Source organism: Nannospalax galili, unplaced genomic scaffold (genome assembly GCF_000622305.1).
Source record: "Nannospalax galili isolate Female #2095 unplaced genomic scaffold, S.galili_v1.0 scaffold274, whole genome shotgun sequence".
Lineage (NCBI taxonomy): Eukaryota > Metazoa > Chordata > Mammalia > Rodentia > Spalacidae > Nannospalax > Nannospalax galili.
Window position 1 is genome coordinate 2,839,069 of NW_008335435.1, and position 6,286 is coordinate 2,845,354.

Consider the following 6,286-nt stretch of genomic DNA (forward strand, 5'->3'; position numbering starts at 1 on the left):
GCCCCTCTTTTATAATTTTTCCTAGGCCTTAGGTATAGGGATTGCACTGTAGATGTATTAATTGAGGCCGAGCACTCCATGGTCACTTACTCTCTGCATTTATATCTCTGTGGATCTCTATAACAGCCTCTATCAGTTGCAAAAAGAAGCTTATTTGGTGAGGGATGAAAGCTATACCTATCTGTGTATAGGGATCAATATTTAGAATATAGCTAGAAACTATATTGATTTGGGAAAATGGCAGTAGTTCCCCTGTAGAGTCTATGACTTCTCCAGCTATAGGTATTTGGCCAGGCTTACAGTCAGGCATGAATTCAATCCTACTGAGCGGGTCTTAAATCCAGTTAGACAGCTGTTACGCTTATCCACAAGATAATAGTGCCACTATTGCACAATTGGAGATATTTTGCTGGGTTGGTCATTGCTGTGGTTCATAGGCTTTACAGCTGGGTAGGACTGTTGATTGTTCTTCTCCCTTGGCAGTTTGCATAGCACCTTCTGGTACTATAGGAGCTAGTCCTCAGGGAGGAGGCTCCCTGGTCAGTTTCAACTGGATTCCTTCAGGTCCTTTGTGGGTTTTCTCTTCATTTGACTGTTTCCTTTGCAGAACAGAAGTTTTTTTTTAATTTTGTTTTGTTTTTTTAGTTTTATGAAGTCCCATATGTCAATTGTTGGCCTTAAGTCCCAAGTGAATGGAGTTGCGCTTAGAAAGTTCTTTCCTGTACAACATAACAAAACTTAGGGGACAAAATGACAGAAACTTAAGAGGGAAATTTATGGCTACAAGTGCATGCATTTAAAACATTGATTTTTTTTTTTCAACTGACTTAACCAGGCTTGTGAGTAGAAGGAAAGAATACTTGTTTGGGAGTTTATATGCTTAGAAATGGGGACACAGTGAGCTTTATGGGGTCTGGGTCTTACACTTATATAAGAGGAAGAGGCCCAGGATTCCATATCAGTTTCTCTATGCATGGGGTAGAGGGGGGAAGAAGCGAAGAGCTCCATATAACACCTACTCACTGAGGTTAAACTGAAAAATGGAGACATCCACTCAGAGAAACACTTATCTCCGTCCAAGACTGAATTTCTCTCCTTCCTGGGTAAGGTTGGATTTCCAACTTTGATCTCCTCACTGGGCTCTTAAACCAACCGGCTTTGGGATCTTACAAACTTCACAGCTCCATCCAGAGGTCTTTCTGCCCCCTTTAACTTCTGCCCTCTCTCTAGCTTTGCCTGATCCCTCTAAACTATGCTGCCTTGTACAGATGCTCAGCAGTTACACACTGGGACTTTAGGCGTAGTGGTATGGATCTCATATGCAGGTAATTAGATAAAGCTATCCTAGGACAACCTTCTTGTCCATGAGTTCTCACTGGTACAGTGTTCCTGACGTAAGGAGCTTCTCAGCTGGTTCAGTACCTCCATTTCTAAGTCTTTGCCACTCTTCACACAGCCTCTTTTAACTTACCAGGCAACCTCCATGATCTTTTCTACTCATATCCATGCTCTACATACCACTCTAATACAAACTTTTCATGTACCACCACACCGATGCCTCTCCCTAAACACACTACACTTCTTCCTGTTTCCCCAAAGTCAGAAAACACTCCATTTCATGATTGCTCTGAGATACTAGACCACTCTCTCAATCCCCTCCTTAACCTTTCTGACTCTCTCTCTCCTGGTTGGGTCCCTATGTGGTTTATACACATCTTAACCAAAATTCAGGGAGCCCTTTGAGAGGGGTACTCTGTGGTCACCTTAGTCTCAAGTCTAGAGTCAGGGCCCCATCTACCTGGGACCACCATGAGGCTGAACTTTTTGCAGTTATAAGGGCATTAACCCTAGCCAAGGGATCATCGGTGAAAATTTATACTGACTCCAAATATGTCTTCCACATTATCCATTCCCATGCTCCCACTGGAGAGAGGTTGTCTAACTTCCAAGGGGTCATCCATCATTAACAATGCTCAAATCCTAAAACTATAGGCTACCTCCCTACCTTTGTAGGCAGACATCTTCCACTGTAGTGACACACATTCTCCCTTGTTGGTCTAGGAAACTGATAAAGAGACTAAATTCCAGGCCAGGTGCCATTTCCCTCTCCTCATTCACTTGCCATTTAAGTTTCCTCCTTACTTATCCCAAGAAAAGGGGAAACTACCCCAAGAGGTACCACCCTACATCAAAGTTTACTTAGAAAAGGAGGAATAATTTTACCTAAGAGAGAAAACTTAAAATCCTAATGCCCCTTCATGATGAATTCCATGTGAGTCTTAGGACTCTAGCCAATCTCCTCTCACAAATAATTGAGAATTCTTTTTAAAATATTTTATTATTTTATTTTATGTGTATGAGTGCATTGCATGCATGCAAGTGCACCTGTGTCCTGCAATGTCCTCGAGGGTCAGAAGATGGCGTGGGATACCCTGGAACTGGTGTTACAGACGGTTGTTAGCTGCCGTGTGGGTGCTGGGAATTGAGTCCAGGTCCTCTGCAAGAGGAGCTAGTGCTCTTAAATGTTGAGTCATCTCTCCAGCCCCAAATTGAGAATTCTTGTCAGAGATCCTCATAAGGTTACTTGATCCTGCAGCATATGTCAAAAGTCCTCACTAGAAGGGAACATTAGCACTCCATCCTTCCCAACCCATCAAGCTACAGGACAAATCCCTGGCCCAGACTGGCAGGTTGATTTTACCCATATGCCACCCAATAAGAAAACCAAATATTTTCTAGTTTTAATAGACACCTTCTCGGGATAGGTAGAGGCTTTTCCAAGCGTATCCAAAGAGATTGATATGGTAAGTAACATTTTTATCAAAGAAATAGTACCAAGTTTGAGGCTTCCCAGCACTATACAATCTGACAATGATCCCATATCTATATCTAGCAGGGGCCAGTGAAGCTCTTCATATTATCTGGAAGTTCTACATTCTCTTAAGGCCCCAATCAGCAGGTAAAGTGGAACAGATAAATGGCCATCTGAAAATCCAAGCTTATCAAATTGATAACATAAAGACAAGCTGAACATTCTACCTATTGCTTTGTTGAAAATTTGTTTAATATCCCAGAGTCTACATAGTGTAAGTCCTTTTAAATTGATGCTTGGAAGGCCTTTCGTGTTAGGCAATTTTCCCTTGTAATTATTAATATATCCTGTGTCTCTCATACCTAGTATTGAATAAGACACATCACTAATAAGCTTCTATCCAAGTCTTCCCCTAATTTACCATCTCTCCTGATCCTCCCAGGAGACTGGCTTTCCTCAAAAGCTCTAACCCCCAGCCTTCCCTACCTTTCATGATCTATACACCCCTGGTTCTCCTCCCCACCCCCGCTGCCACCGAGCTATTTTGCCCTAGGACTTTAAGGATACCTCCTACCACACACACCAAAACCAGGTACAGGCTCCATTCTTGACCCTGTCCCAGAAGAACAACTCACAGTCACTCCTCGGCTAACTGTACCTATCCCTGTGACTTCCTGGGGGAACTTCAAACTCTTATTCAGAAAACAAGTAGGTAAAACCCTCTTTCTGTACCCCTGTAATTTTCCTCTTGCTTCTGATGGTTCTGTGTAGCCAGGCTTCTACTTTCTTTCAAGAAATCCTCAGGGTCCTCTTCGTGATGAACCTCTAGTATCCAAATTCATGAACTACTAAACTTCATGACTGTTAGCTCTATGGGAACTTCATAGATTTCATTCATCCAAATATTTTCGCCTTTTTATTTTTATTTTTTTGAGATAGATTCTTACTACGTAGCCCCAGGCAACCTGGAACTCTGTATGTAGATGACCCCAGGCTGGCCTCGATATCACAGCGATTCCCCTGCCTCTGCCTCCTGAGTGCTGGATTAAAATATGGGCCATCATGTTCAGCAAGCACTTTTACTCTTAGTTCTAGTTTGCTCTGATTGACAACATGCATATTGCCTGATTTATCCCTTCTCCTCATTCCACTTTGTCTCTTCAGTCCCAATTAAAGAGATTCTTTTTCTCTAGCAGCCTAGAGCGCACTTATTTGCCCACCATTTGCCTGGTAACTCCAACACTGCTCTGGCCTATGACTGCTGACTCTGTTACTCTTTTCTTCATCCACAGACACTGCCGTCCCCACTCTTTGTTGGCTTAGGTAAACTCACAGAGTCACTCTAGAGCCTAAAGCAAAAGGGACCTGCTTTTGATGACTGGATAGATACTGTTACTCTGACAAACAAGGCCTTCAAATTATATGACACATGTATCCAAAATATCTCTAAACTTTTTAAACTTATGACCAATCAGGCTCCCCTCACCTCCTCAGTGGCCCAACTACCCCTTCAACTTTCCACAGAGACACCTCAGTAAGGCAAATGGCTCCCCTTCTGTGCAGTCTTTCAAATCTGCCTCTGGTTTCCTCTCCTATTGGCATGGCTACTCAGTCTTCGCCATCCCAGATGGGAGTTTCTTTTACTGCTTGTTCCTCAGGCTCTCTATCCACCTCCTACAAGTTTAGAAGCACCAAGTCCTCATACTCCTAAGGACACCCGAGTTCACACACTGGTCTTTCCCCATGCAAACAAATGGAGAATCCACACAAATCTGTGGAAAGTTCCACCCCTCTCTACCACCTCTTCATCCTGTAATCTGTATACATACAAATGTTTCCTATTCTTCCAAGATGCTTCAAACCCTCTGTTCTCATACTTCAACCCTTGATGGGAGCAGCCTTAACCAGCTCTCTTTTTATTTGGGAAAGTGATCTAATCACAAATAATTCAGATTAGTCCATCTCTTCTCCCTCTCCTTTACCACTTGTCCATTTTAACAAGATGTTTTCTTCGTCTGTGGAACCTCAACCTACCTCAGTGTTTTCACCAATCGGACTGGGACTTATATCCTAGAGTATTTATCCCTAAATGGTGACATGGTCCTCAATAAACACAGATTCCCAGTTTCATTAATGGCCACACACGGAAAAAAAAAATTAAAAGAGGATTCCTTTTTTATCCCCTTCTTGTGGTCTTGGTGACAACCACATGTGCTGGCACAGGATGAGGAGGCCTAGCCACAACAGTCACTATCACAGACAGGAAAGCAGACAGGAAAACCTTTGAAGTACTCACTTTTCCTGTTACTGTGACAAAATACTCTGACAAAAGCAACTTAAGGAAGGGTACGTTTCCTCAAGTATTTGTTTGATTAACAGAAGAACACATAAAACTTTCAAAATTTAAGTGAAGAACAGGAAATAACTAAATGGAGACATTTCAAGAGAGACTTCTCAAAAGAACTGCAGATGTCACATAAAGATGTGAAAATATTATCAACATCTCTTCCATCAGGAAAATGAAAATTAAAGCTATGCTGAGATCTAGTAAAATTTTAATCAAACATTGGCTTGACACTAGAACCTGAAAAGGGAATAAGCTTTGCTTAGCATCCCCAGGAAAAGAAGACTCACAACAGATGGGACATTTATTTGTTAATGCTATTAGGTCTCATAATTATTAAAAAAGAAAATGAGAATGTAAAAGATGTTAAAAGGATATGGGAATAGAGATATTTTCCAAAATAGACCAAAAAAATGAAAAAGCCTAAGCAAGTGATGAAGATCTGTGTAGGTTTGTTATGATATATAAAGGATGAGACAAAAATAATAAACACATAATCTTAAACTTTCTAAGGTCATAGTTTAGTCAACTAGTTTAAGGAACAAAATATATGTCCAGTCAAGGTTTATCTCATAATATTTGGTTTTTTACCCAAGCCTTATCTACATAGCACATGCTCATTAATAGTACCATACTGGTGGAACTAACCTTATTGGATGTTCAACAACCATACTTTGAGGCCTATACTACTGTGGTCAGAGGGACTTAAAGGACAGTTTTTGCCCCTTGCCCTCCAAGGTTGACTAAGTTCCAGGGGACTATGAAACATCTCTCAAAATGTCCTGTAACTGTGGTGAGTCACCTGTCCTCTTGTTCAGGGAGGCCATGGAGACCCCACAAGATATACTTGAACCAGTGTCCAGTCTACAAAGAGGAGGTTCAACTCAGAGAAAATATCTCATTCATGCTTCCAAGTGAAGCCAGACATGGTTGACCAGGACCTTTGACTTATCTTCACATAGATAGAACTGGTAAAAGAAAGGAGCCAGGAGATCCTCCCAAGACCATGTGACCCCCTCAGGAACATATCCTCAAGTGACCTTAAATGTAAAAATAAATTGATTTATTTGGGCCAACTCGATGGTCTTAAACACCCAAAAGGAAAGTATAACCAAAGAGTAAAGTCATCA